Genomic DNA, 15,173 nt, shown 5'->3' on the forward strand with positions numbered 1-15,173 from the left:
TCTGCAGGAGCAGAACTTCGTCGTTGAATCTTTCTAAGAAAGATTCGTGCAACGCTTCGACGCTCACCTTACTATACTAAAACTATAGAAATAGAAGTTGAATCACGAGGGACCGAAATGCTCGGGGGATAAGAAGAGAAAGACTCTTGAATCAAGAGAATGGTGCCAGAAATATGAGAGCTAGAGGCCCTTATTTATACTAATTGAATTTTCAAAAACTACCCCCCATAATTACTTAATGACCTTATAGTTATATAAACAACTAAACACCCCTATTTTAATAGATTTAACAATATTTGTACTAAACTAATGTCGAAAGAACTCAACATTAGTCTTATAATAACCGCATCGTCGATACCTTTCTAATGATATATACATATGTATATATATATATATATATATATATATATATATATATATATATGTATACGCTATTATAATTTTTAACTTGTTCATACGAACTCCGTTTTTGACGTTATTTATATCCACGTGTAGGTGGAGACGTACTCTACAACTTTCGTTTAGACTCCGTCGGCTAATTTTGACTTTATTTTTAAAGTTATATTTTTAACAGGCCGAGACAGGATTGGTCCGTTAAAATCTCATAACTTCTTCATCCGATTTCCATTTTCGTCTGTCTTTTTATTGTTACGCTACTAATAACGAGATCTTCGATTCTCGTTTAGGTTGTGTCGGCTAAAAACCGCTCGATCTAATACTCGAACTTTGGGCTGTACACCGCTAAGCCAAAACTTCGAAAAATCATAACTTTCTCATACAAAGTCAGATTTGGGTGTTCTTTCTATGGACGCTCACAAGATAACATATTCTACGACTTTCATTTTGATTACTAAGGCTAAAAGTCTCTCTATCATGAATTCACTATTAACGTCTTCCCGGTGCCGTGCCAGTTCCGTCGCGAAACTTCGACTGGTCATAACTTCTTTGTTATAACTCGGATTTCGGCGCTCTTTATATGTACGGAACCCTTGAGACATATTCTACAACTTGGGTAATATTATTTATTCTAAATAATCTTTTGTCGAAAAGTCATTTTCGATCCCTATTATCTTTAAATTGACTAGCCCGGATCTACAGGCGTTACAGTGTAGTTTCATCATGGCCTTCAACTTGTCATTAGCATCCTTTTGAACCAATTCATTGTTTGGAAATGGAATCAAATACAAAGGCTTGTAAGGACCTTCAGCTCTTGGCATCAACTTTTGTTCTTCATTTTGTTAGGAAAACGTTCTTTCCTCATATGCACCTAAACCAAGTCACCGTCTTGAAACACACATGGTTTCCTATGCATGTTGGAATTCTATTTGTACATGTCAAACAAGGCTTCAATCTTCACATGAACTTTCTGGTGTAGTTTCCTCATGGCCTTCAACTTGTCATTAACATCGTTGTGAACCAATTCATCGTTTGGAAATGGAATCAAATACAAATGCTTGTAAGGATTCACACCATACACCACTAATGAAGGTACTCTGTAGCATAAGTAGGAGAACAATTACAGGCAAACTCAGCATGTGAAAGTTTGTGTCCAACTATTTTTGAGTTTTGCTAACCAACCCCTCAACAAAGTATCCAAAGTTCTATTAGTCACCTTCGTTTACCCATCAGTTTGTGGATGATGGGACGTACTAAAAAGTAACTTAGTACCAACTTTCCTCAACAAAAGTGTTCCAAAAGTAACTCAAAAACATGGAATCCCGATCAGAAACAATAGTTTTAGGAATAATATACAAGCGAACCACCTCTTTAAAGTACAAATCAGACACATTAGATGCATCATTGGTTTTATGTCATGGCACAAAGTGATCCATTTTTGAAAACCTATCCACCACCACTATAATGGAATCCTTTTCCCTTTGGGTTCTAGGGAAATCCATACTGAATTCCATTGACACATCTTACCAAGGACGATTAGGAACCATCAAAGGAGTGTAAACACCATGCTTGAAAGTTTTTTTCGTCATCCGACATGTAACACAAGCCCACTATGTTGGTTACATCCCCAACATCTTTAGGCCAGAAGAAATGTTCTGAAAGCACCTCCAAAATTTTGGTAATGGAAAACTGATCCGCCAAACCAACACCATGAGCTTCACGAATCAGTGACTCCCATATTACATGTTTAGGGACACAAAAGTGATTGCCTTTTGATGCCATTATGGGCTTCATTAAGTGATTAGGGTTGTGTTTAGGTAAATTATGCTAAAATAACAACCACAAATGATAGGTGTATGGGAAGAACTTGATAGATTAGTAACAAATCAAGACCTACTAAGTTGTATACCCGTGAAAACTATCCAAGACATAATATTTTTGTTGAATGCGAATCAAGTCAAGAACACGTGTCGGCTATGAAAAGTAGTGAACTATAACTATAATTCAAACTGAACAAAGGTTCTTTTGATTAAAATTTCATCTATCTCTTTTTTCCATGCATACTTGGCTTATATGAAGCCTTTATTACAAAGTTGGTGGTTACACGCCACTTAACCAACTACTTAGTAAAACTAATAATGAAAATTAAAGAAAGTCATGAAACCACACAAAAAAACGTCTGACACACTAGTGAATGAAAAAAGCATCCGTGCTCCATTAAGGAGCCAAAAGAAGCATTAAAGTGTAACCCAAATCCACCAAAGAGTATCAAGAATGGCTAGAAGGCTTGATAAAGAAAAAGTAACGGTTTTGAGCACTTATGAAGCCTTTAAAATGTTGCCCTAGCCTTCATGCGGCCCAAATTCTATACGTAGGTTACCTTGCACAACCCAACCATTGAGTAAAAACCACCTTCTAGCATACTAGTAATCAATAATCCATCACCTTTTTCGGCTTTTCATGAGCCATGCGTGGATCCTCCTCTCCCTCTTTGAAAGGAAATGACCTTAATTCATAAAGGCCATCCTCAACAAGATACGGTGTAAGGTCTCCCACATTAAAGGTAGCATGCACTCCATGGTCTCGTCCCAGATCCACCTTATAAGCATTATCATTGATATGTGTCACCACTTTGTAAGGACCTTTAGTTCTTGGCATCAACTTTTGTTCTTCCTTTTGTTGGGCAAACGTTCTTTCCTCATATGCACCTAAACCAAGTCACCATCTTGAAAGACACGTGGTTTCCTATGCATGTTGGAATTCTGTTTGTACATGTCATAAACGGCTTCAATCTTCACGCAAGCTTGTTGGTGTAGTTTCGTCATGGCGTTCAAATTGTCATTAGCATCCTTGTGAACCAATGCATCGTTTGGAAATGGAATCAAATACAAAGGCTTGTAAGGATTCACACCACACACCACTTATAAAGGCTTGTAAGGACCTTCAGCTCTTGGCATCAACTTTTGTTCTTCCTTTTGTTAGGAAACCATTCTTTCCGCATATGCACCTAAACCAAGTCACCATCTTGAAAGACATGTGGTTTCCTATGCATGTTGGAATTCTATTTGTACACGTCATTCACAGCTTCAATATTCACAAGAACTTGTTGGTGTAGTTTCATCATGGCCTTCAACTTGTCATTAGCATCCTTGTGAACCAATTCACCGTTTGGAAATGGAATCAAATATAAAGGCTTGTAAGGATTCACACCATACACCATTTATAAAGGAGAGTAACCTGTAGCATAAGTAGGAGAATGATTACAGGCAAAATCAGCGTGTGCATGTTTGATGTCCAACTGTTTTTGAGTTTTCCTAACTAACCCCCTCAACAACGTACCCAAAGTTCTATTAGTCACCTTCGTTTGCCCATCAGTTGGTGGATGATGGGACGTACTAAAAAGTAACTTAGTACCAACTTTCCTCCACAAAGTTTTCCAAATGTAACTAAAAAACAAGGAATCTAAGGAATAATATGCAAGGGAACCACTTCTTTGAAGGACAAATCAGACACATTAGATGAATCATTGGTTTTATGACATGGCATAAAGTGAGCCATTTTTAAAAACCTATCCACCACCACTATAATGGATTCCTTCCCCCTTTGAGTTCTAGGCAAAGCCATACTAAATTCCATTGACACATCTTGCCAAGGACGAATAGGAACAAACAAAGGAGTGTAAACACAATGCTTGAAAGTTTTTTTTTCGTCATCCGACATGTAACACACTTGCCCACTATGTTGGTTACATCCATAACATCTTTAGGCCAGAAGAAATATTCTTAAAGCACCTTCAAAGTTTTGGTAATGGAAAAATGACCCCAACCACCACCATGAGCTTCACGAATTAGCAACTCCCGTATTGCATGTTTAGGGACACAAAGGTGATTGCCTTTTGATGCCCTTATGGGCTTGATTAAGTGAGTGGGGCTGTGTTTAGGTAAATTAAGCTAGAATAACAACCACAAATGATAGGTGTATGGGAAGAAATGGATAGATTAGTAACAAATCAAAACCTACTAAGTTGTATACCCGTGAAAACTATCCAAGACAAAATATTTTTTTGAACGCGTATCAAGTCAAGAACACGTCTTACTATGACAAGTAGTGAACTATAACTATAATTCAAAGTGCTCAACGGTTCTTTTGATTAAAATTTCATCTATCTCTTTTTTACATGCATAATTGGCTTATATGAAGCCTTTATTACAAAGTTGGTGGTTACAAGCCACCCAACCAACTACTCAGTAAAACTAATAATTGAAATTAAAGAAACTCATGAAACCACACAAAAAAAACGTCGGACACACTAATGAATGAAAAATACGTCCATGCTCCATTAACGAGCAAAACGAAGCATTAAAATGTAGCCCAAATCCACCAAAGAGTATCAACAATGGCTAGAAGTGTAACAACCGAAAAATACAACCGATTTTAACTTTTTCAAAAACATCTCGATTCCATTAAATTTTTACAAAAAGGTTTTCAATACAAAACATTTAACGTATTCCCATAATCACAATACAACAAAATCACGAGGAGCGGTACGATCACGCCTTCGCCTTGCCACAGTCTCCTGAAGAACCTGAAAAACATGAAACCACAACTGTAAGCCCGAAAGCTTAGTGAGATATCCCCAAAATACCAACCACAAATACCATACACGCATAACATGCCATAACATATCCGATCACAGAACAGCCATGCACTTTCGAGTCTACTGTGTGACTGGTCCGCCGCACCGGCCTACAGTCCACCCGGTCCACCCTCTGAGTCTATCCACATACATCGAGTCTACAGTGTGATCGGTCCGCCCGCTCCCGGGCCTTCAATCCACCTGGTCCACTCTCTGAGTCTACAGTATGACTGGTTCGCCCGCACCGGGCCTTCAGTCTATCTGGTCCACTCTCCGAGCCTTCGGCACGTCTGGTCCGCCCTATTCGGGGCCTACAGCCTATCCGGACCGCTCGCGGGGCCTTCGGGACAACCGGTCCGCCCTGGGTATCTTGGCCTACAGCACGCAGCAGGACCCGCCTCAACCCAACTCCAGTCAAAACAACCATGTGCACATATATATACAATCATATAGCAACTCACAGTCAACAAGCAGATCAAACAGATCACATAACATACCACCATCCTAACCAGGATACCGACCTAACAGGTCACTAACATAGCATCTCCCTATCTCTCAGAATACCGATCTCAATCAGGTCTCTAGCATATACCATCCTAACTCACAGGATGCAAACATGTCAAAGTAGTAACATAATAACAACTACCCGGATCTCAATCCGATAAGGGCCGGCCTTGGTGCCTTAGACCCTGTTGATATAGTGAGGATAACTCACCTCGAAACTGGCGACTGAACAGATAACCCGAACTGCTCCGATCACTGATACGATCTCCACCACTGGACAACCGCCAATACACTGAACTCAAAACAACAATCAACAATTACCAAAATGCCCCTGGAAACCACTGGTCAACCCTTGATCAAAGACAAGGTCAAAGTCAACCCCTGACTGACTCTACTCGCCGAGTCAACCCGATGACTCGCCGAGTCCCCATACTCAGAACTTCCCTCAATCCGCGTCCTAACTCGCCGAGTCACCCCGAGACTTGTCGAGTTCAACAACTCTGAGTCCACTCGCACACAAATCACCGAGTCATCCCTTGACTCACCGATTCTCGACTCGACCAGAAAATATTGGGACTCTTCAACAAGACTCGCCGAGCCCAAGAACAGACTCATCGAGTCTAAGGCTATCTTCAACCTACTCGCCGAGTTGTTCATACAACTCGCCGAGTTCCAGGCAATCTTCATCCTACTCGCCGAGTTGTTCATACAACTCGTCGAGTTCCAGGCCATCTTCAAGCAACTCGTCGAGTCCACCCATGTGACTCGCCGAGTACCACCGGTCTGAACCCATACAGAAGCACTCCATGCCATGCAATTGCTCCAAAACATAGATCTAGCCTCCTACAACTCATCCATCACGTAAAGTGGCAAACTTTACGTGAATCCAAAGAGATCTAGGCCATTTGCACATTGGGCTAGGGTTTGTGACATGATGGCTCCACTAAACACTCCAACACAGGGACTTTCATGCTCTCTTATCCTTCTCCATTCCAGATCTGAGGTAGCAACCTCAGATCTATCCTCTAGACTCCAATTACTTCCAAAGACAAGCTCCCCACAAACCCCAAAATGAAGAAACAACATTACAACAGCCCAAGAACGAGATATTACCTCCAAAGAACGTCCCAACTGCAATGAAATTCGAATCCAAGCAAAGCCCCTTGCTCTAAGCCTCTCCTTCTCTAGAATCTCTTCCACAATCACCTTTCCAAGATCCAATTAGCTCAACAATGGTGCTTCTCCACGATTTTAGGGTTTATGGGACTCAAGGGGGAATAAAGAGGCTGAGAGAAGGCTGTCATGTTCTTTATATAGGGCTCAACCCCGAGAATTAGGGTTTTCTCCACTCAGCGCCTACTCGCCGAGCCCATCTCACTGACTCGTCGAGTCGGTTACTTAACACGCGACCCAGTCGCGACTCTACTCACCGAGTCCACCCATGGACTCGCCGAGTCACTCTTTCCCAATTTACTCTTTTAGCCCTTCTACTCTACTCTTGATATTTCGGGATGTTACAATTCTCCCCCACTTAAATTAGGCTTCGTCCTCGAAGCCTACAACACTTCAATCCCAAAGATACTCCCACAACGCGCCACCTGGCCTTAACCTGGCCAAGTCCCTCAAGGCATACCCATCGAAACTCAAACACACTTTCTTTTTCTTTACGGTGTCCTGATCACCGTCTCGAGCCGGGCACCAGCTGTACCCTCTGATAATCACACTCAATAACCGCGAATTACCCGTGACGCATCACTGCCCCAAATCTCAACATTCACTCGACCCATAAGGGCTTAGAAAGCCATGAACCATCGGATCCCCGATCCGAATCCCACTCTATCCATTCCGCGATGACGGAATGACCCATTCTCAATCTCAGAGCAACTCCCACGAGTTCTCCTCTTGCAATCACATACACATACTGAACTTGCTCCAGCACCCTCAGGTTGGGAAAACCCAATACACTGATGATATCCTCCAACATCCCCCAGGATGAACCACTAATACACATCTAATACCCTGATCAGAATCACACTGAGAGCCCAAAACTCTCCCTCCGCATCCCTTCCGAGTCTCTTGGCTCTACACCTGCGGAATTCCCTCCGCGAACTCAGCAGACATCCCAAACCGGATGTGCTTCAATTCCACTGCCGCAAACACGCTGCTCAAAAACCATACTCGGATTACTCTAATCATAACTCTGCTTTGCCACTTTCACTTCCATGAACTTGCACTCCCTCTCGGAGTTACACACTTCTCTCACTTCCTTTTCCAAGGAATCCACTTGGCCATATAGCCACTTCAACAAGTGCCACGGTGCTCGCCCAACGCCATACCACCCTTTCTAGCGTATCCGCTAACCATCCAACACACATACTCTGACTCTCATCGCAGGGATTCTCAAGCCCCTACACTATCTCCACTAATCAAGATCACTACCCGGGGCCAGACCTTCTAATGCAATCACACCGCAATATACACAATCCATATCCTCAAACTAATCCCACGATACTTGCAGAGTCTTCAGCATGACTGGACCGCCTCACCAGGCCTTCAGCCCATCTGGACCACTCTCTCAGAACCTTCAGCCAATCTGGACCGCTCTCAGTGCCTTCAGTTTGGCTGGACCGTTCTCCGAGCCTTCGGCCTGACTGGTACGCCTACCGGCCTTCAGTCTATCCGGACCGCTCAACTAGCATTCAACATTTCGGGCTATCCTCCCCCGGAAGTCCTCCCGTGCATACCGTTCTAGCCCTCAAGGGGTTCCGAACTCTAACTCCATCATACATACTCGATCTCGGCCTGCTCCCAGGCCCTCTACAATCAAATGCCCTAGGTCTGAATCCCGCCCTGCATGTCCGACACTTACTCCTATCAGCCTATACTCTGGGCTGACAGAGCACTTGCTGCCTCCCAATAGCTAAGCACTTTCCATTACTCATCGATCTCCCGGAGAATTCTCCAATTCTCCCTCACTTGGGCACTAACTATCAGCCACCGGTCGCCATCACCGACCTCCCAGAACAACTCTTCCACAAAGAAAACACTTACACGCGGACTGCTTCCCACAAGCATAAACAACCTCAACGAGATCTCACATCAACACCGATCATCCTGCTCGAAAGAACTCAATCTGCATCAACCACTCCTTAGAACGCAGATGCTACCCGGCCTGAAGCCCAATGCCGGGTTGCCACTAATAACCCTTATGAATGATAACCAACAAAATTCCCAAAACCATAACCCATAACCAAAACTATAACCCGCAAAATGACGAATACCGCATCGAAAACCACACAAAGATACCAGCACAAAACAATACACCACAATAATCACAAGATAACAAGACATCAAGAAAGAAACATACCCGCAGCTGCATCCGGCACTGCCCTGACCTCCTCTGCTACAAGCTGAAAAGCACGACCCTGAGCCCTTGGGGGATCTGCTCCACCCTGACCTCCACCTGCGATCCTCAAAGTGGCCGGTGCTGGAGCCTGCACCGGTCCTGCAACAAGCTGTGGACAGTTAACCCTCAAATGCCCAACCTGATGATAATGATAGCAAATCCTCAAATCCCGAACTGGCGCTGACTGCCGACAATCCCTCGCATAGTGCCCCTCCTTTCCGCACTTGCGGCATGCACCACCGGACCTACAAACCTTGGTGTGACCCCTCCCACACTTCCCACAAGTGTGACTGCTCAAATCCCCCACTCTAACATCAACGGTCTTGGACCGTATCGGTGCCGACTGCGACTGCACCGGAGCCTGCCTCAGCTCACGCAACTGCAACTCAATCTCTAACTCACGCCGCCTAGCGGCCTCCTGCAACTCCAACAATGTCCCGCACCTCTGTGCAGACACAAACTGCCTGATGTCCCTCTTGAGCATGCTCAGATATCAAGACATCTGAGCCTGCTCCGAAGCGAACTCTGGGCAAAACATCGCCCTCTCAGTGAACATCCTGGTGATCTCAGTCACCGACTCCGAATCCTGCTTCAGCTCAAGGAACTCCTGAGCCAATCTCTCCCTCTCAACTTGCGGAACAAAACGAGTGACGAACATCTCTCGGAACTGATCCCATGATACTGCAGCCCTCTGCGCATCTGAATATGACCCCGTGGTCAATCTCCACCAATCCTTCGCCCCGAGCCTCAACAGGTTCAGAGCACACCTCACCCTCTGATCAGCAGGGCATGAACACGTGAAGAAACACACCTCCACGTCTGATAACCACCTCATAGCAACAATCGGGTCCTGAACTCCATCGAATGTGGGAGGCTTCGTATTATCGAAGTCCCGATACTGAAAACCCCGACTAGCTCCTCCCCCTGCCGCTGTAGCCGCCGCGGCAGCAGTCTCTGTGAGAGCCGCATAGCGCTCAGTAAAATACTCAACCATGGCGGTCTTAATCGACCCAAACAGCTCTGGCAACTCAGCGCGGAACAACTCAGCAATCTCATCACGCAGGATCTCACGAATCCTCGCATCCAACTCGCTCGTACTCATCTGACCGATAACCACGGACGGCACCGATCCGCCTGGAACTCTCTCTCCAGCTCCTGATCCTGACCTGGATCCACTCTCATCATGCCTCGGAATCTCCATACTGAAAAACACCACACAAAATCTCAGACTCTTCCCACAACCTGGGATCCAACTCTCTCTCACCCAACCCTAGAGATCATGGTTTCCCTGATACGCGTATGGGTCCTATGCTTTCAGTAGTACGGGCCCATACTACCTTCCACACCTACCCATATTTGTATGAAGTACTACCACAACGCCCTAGAGAAACATGCATAACAACGCTCAACCCTCACCACTAGAGGAACACTGAAAATATCCCATAAGGAACCCTAAGCTACAGGCATCACAAATCAGGCAATATATCATGAAATCCTGAAGATCCCTAGCCTATCACTAGCATGCTGTTCTATCAAAGCTCAAAAACAAATAACATGCATGGTATTTTGGGGTTACTTACTGGCTCCGGCTGATCGTACCTCCGCGTCCTCCCTAACTCATTTTGAAAACCATTTTAAATACTCTTTTGAAAACTCTCCTCGATTTGAGACTGGAGTCACACGAATGTTCCTCCAATTCACTCAAACCAAGGCTCTGATACCAACTTGTAACAACCGAAAAATACAACCGATTTTAACTTTTTCAAAAACATCTCGATTCCATTAAATCTTTAGAAAAAGGTTTTCAATACAAAACATTTAACGTATTCCCAGAATCACAATACTACAAAATCACGAGGAGCGGTACGATCAACCCTTCCCCTTGCCACAGTCTCCTGAAGAACCCGAAAAACATGAAACCACAACTGTAAGCCCGAAAGCTTAGTGAGATATCCCCAAAATACCAACCACAAATACCATACACGCATAACATGCCATAACATATCCGATCACAGAACAACCATGCACTTCGGGTCTACTGTGTGACTGGTCCGCCGCATCAGCCTACAGTCCACCTGGTCCACCCTCTGAGTCTATCCACATACATCGAGTCTACAGTGTGATCGGTCCGCCCGCTCCCGGGCCTTCAATCCACCTGGTCCACTCTCTGAGTCTACAGTATGACTGGTCCGCCCGCACCGGGCCTTCAGTCTATCTGGTCCACTCTCCGAGCCTTCGGCATGTCTGGTCCACCCTATTCGGGGCCTACAGCCTATCCGGACCGCTCGCGGGGCCTTCGGGACAACCGGTCCGCCCTGGGTATCTTGGCCTACAGCACGCAGCAGGACCCGCCTCAACCCAACTCCAGTCCAAACAACCATGTGCACATATACATACAATCATATAGCAACTCACAGTCAACAAGCAGATCAAACAGATCACATAACATACCACCATCCTAACCAGGATACCGACCTAACAGGTCACTAACATAGCATCTCCCTATCTCTCAGAATACCGATCTCAATCAGGTCTCTAGCATATACCATCCTAACTCACAGGATGCAAACATATCAAAGCAGTAACATAATAACAACTACCCGGATCTCAATCCGATAAGGGCCGACCTTGGTGCCTTAGACCCTGTTGATATAGTGAGGATAACTCACCTCGAAACTGGCGACTGAACAGATAACCCGAACTGCTCTGATCACTGATACGATCTCCACCACTGGACAACCGCCAATGCACTGAACTCAAAACAACAATCAACAATTACCAAAATGCCCCTGGAAACCACTGGTCAACCCTTGATCAAAGACAAGGTCAAAGTCAACCCCTGACTGACTCTACTCGCCGAGTCAACTCGATGACTCGCCGAGTCCCCATACTCAGAACTTCCCTCAATCCGCGTCCTAACTCGCCGAGTCACCCCGAGACTCGTCGAGTTCAACAACTCTAAGTCCACTCGCACACAACTCACCGAGTCATCCCTTGACTCACCGATTCTCGACTCGACCAGAAAATATTGGGACTCTTCGACAAGACTCGCCGAGCCCAAGAACAGACTCGCCGAGTCTAAGGCTATCTTCAACCTACTCGCCGAGTTGTTCATACAACTCGCCGAGTTCCAGGCAATCTTCATCCTACTCGCTGAGTTGTTCATACAACTCGCCGAGTTCCAGGCCATCTTCAAGCAACTCGTCGAGTCCACCCATGTGACTCGCCGAGTACCATTGGTCTGAACCCATACAGAAGCACTCCAGGCCATGCAATTGCTCCAAAACATAGATCTAGCCTCCTACAACTCATCCATCACGTGAAGTGGCAAACTTTACGTGAATCCAAAGAGATCTAGGCCATTTTCACATTGGGCTAGGGTTTGTGACATGATGGCTCCACTAAACACTCCAACACAGGGACTTTCATGCTCTCTTATCCTTCTCCATTCCAGATCTGAGGTAGCAACCTCAGATCTATCCTCTAGACTCCAATTACTTCCAAAGACAAGCTCCCCACAAACCCCAAAATGAAGAAACAACATGACAACAACCCAAGAACGAGATATTACCTCCAAAGAACGTCCCAACTGCAATGAAATTCGAATCCAAGCAAAGCCCCTTGCTCTAAGCCTCTCCTTCTCTAGAATCTCTTCCACAATCACCTCTCCAAGATCCAATTTGCTCAACAATGGTGCTTCTCCACGATTTTAGGGTTTCTGGGACTCAAGGAGGAATAAAGAGGCCGAGAGAAGGCTGTCATGTTCTTTATATAGGGCTCAACCTCGAGAATTAGGGTTTTCTCCACTCAGCGCCTACTCGCCGAGTCCATCTCACTGACTCGCAGAGTCGGTTACTTAACACGCGACCGAGTCGCGACTCTACTCGCCGAGTCCACCCATGGACTCGCCGAGTCACTCTTTCCCAATTTACTCTTTTAGCCCTTCTACTCTACTCTTGATATTTCGGGATGTTACAGGAAGGCTTGAAGAAGGAAAAAGTAACGGTTTTGAGCACTTATTAAGCCTTTAAAATGTTACCTTAGCCTTCATGCAACCCTAATTCAATATGTAGGTTACCATGCTCCCAACCATTGAGTACAAACCACCTTCTAGCCTACTAGTAATCACTAATCCATCACCTTTTGGGCTTTCATGATCCATGCATTAATCCTCCACTCCCCTTTTGAAATGAAATGACCTCAATTCATCAAGGTCATCCTCAACAAGATACGGTGAAAGGCGCCCACATTAAAGGTAGCATGCACTCCATGGTCTCCTCCCAGATCCACCTTATAAGCATTACCATTGACTTGTGTCACCACTTTGTAAGGACCTTCAGCTCTTGGCATCAACTTTTGTTCTTCTTTTGTTAGGAAAATGCTCTTTCCTCATATGCACCTAAATCAAGTCACAATCTTGAAAGACACGTGATTTCCTATGCATGTTGGAATTCTGTTTGTACACGTCATTCACGGCTTCAATCTTCACACAAACTTGTTGGTGTAGTTTCATCATGGCCTTCAACTTGTCATTAGCATCCTTGTGAACCAATTCATCGTTTGAAAATGGAATCAAATACAAAGGTTTGAAAGGATTCACACCATACACCGCTTAAAAAGGCTTGTAAGGACCTTCAGCTCTTGGCATCAACTTTTGTTCTTCCTTTTGTTAGGAAAACGTTCTTTCCACATATGTACCTAAACCAAGTAACCATCTTGAAAGACACGTGGTTTCCTATGCACATTGGAATTCTATTTGTACACGTCATTCACGTCGTCAATCTTCACAAGAATTTGTTGGTGTAGTTTCATCATGGCCTTCAACTTGTCATTAGCATCCTTGTGAACCAATTCATCGTTTGGAAATGGAATCAAATATAAAGGATTGTAAGGATTCACACCATACACCACTTATAAAAGAGAGTGACCTGTAGCATAAGTAGGAGAACAATTACAGGCAAAGTCAGCATGCACGAGTTTGATGTCCAACTGTTTTTGAGTTTTGCTAACCAACCCCCTCAACAACATACCCAAAATTCTATTAGTCACCTTCGTTTGCCCATCAGTTTGTGGATGATGGGACGTACTAAAAAGTAACTTAGTACCAACTTTCCTCCATAACGTGTTCCAAATGTAACTCAAAAACAAGGAATCCCTATCAGAAACAATAGTTTTAGGAATAATATGCAAGCGAATCACTTCTTTAAAGTACAAATCAAGCACATTAGATGCATCATTGGTTTTATGACATGGCATAAAAGTGAACAATTTTTGAAAACCTATCCACCACCACTATAATGGATTCCTTCCCCCTTTGAGTTCTAGGCAAAGCCATAATGAATTCCATTGACACGTCTTTCCAAGGACGAGTAGGAACCGAAAAAGGAGTGTAAACACCATGCTTGAAAGTTTTTTTCGTCATCCGACATGTAACACACTTGCCCACTATGTTGGTTACATCCCTAACATCTTTAGGCAAGAAGAAATGTTCTTAAAGCACCTTCAAAGTTTTGGTAATGGAAAAATGACACGCCAAACCACCATCATGAGCTTCACGAATCAGCAACTCCCGTATTGCATGTTTAGGGACACAAAGGTGATTGCCTTTTGATGCCTTTATGGGCTTGCTTAAGTGAGTGGGGCTGTGTTTATGTAAATTAAGCTAGAATAACAACCAAAAATGATAGGTGCATGGGTAGAAATGGATAGATTACAAGTAGTGATGTATAACTATAATTCAAAGTGAACAAAGGTTCTTTTGATTAAAATTTAATCTATCTCTTTTTTTCCATGCATAATTGGCTTATATGAAGCCTTTATAACAAAGTTGGTGGTTACTAGCCACCCAACCAACTACTCAATAAAACTAATAATGAAAATTAAAGAAAATCATGAAACCACACATAAAAACATCTGACACACTAATGAATGAAAAAAGCATCCATGCTCCAATAAGGAGCAAAAAGAAGCATTAAAGTGTAACCCAAATCCACCAAAGAGTATCAACAATGGCTAGAAGGATTGATGAAGCAAAAAGTAACGGTTTTCAGCACTTATGAAGCCTTTAAAATGTTTCCCTAGCCTTCATGCGACCCTAATTCAATACGTAGGTTACCATGCACTACCCAACCATTAAGTACAAACCACCTTCTAGCCTACTAGTAATCAATAATCCATCACCTTTTGGGCTTTTCATGATCCATGCATGGATCCTCCCCTCCCCCTTTGAAA

This window comes from Lactuca serriola, chromosome 4 (genome assembly GCF_051521515.1).
Source record: "Lactuca serriola cultivar US96UC23 chromosome 4, Lser_US96UC23_V15, whole genome shotgun sequence".
Classification (NCBI taxonomy): Eukaryota; Viridiplantae; Streptophyta; class Magnoliopsida; order Asterales; family Asteraceae; genus Lactuca; species Lactuca serriola.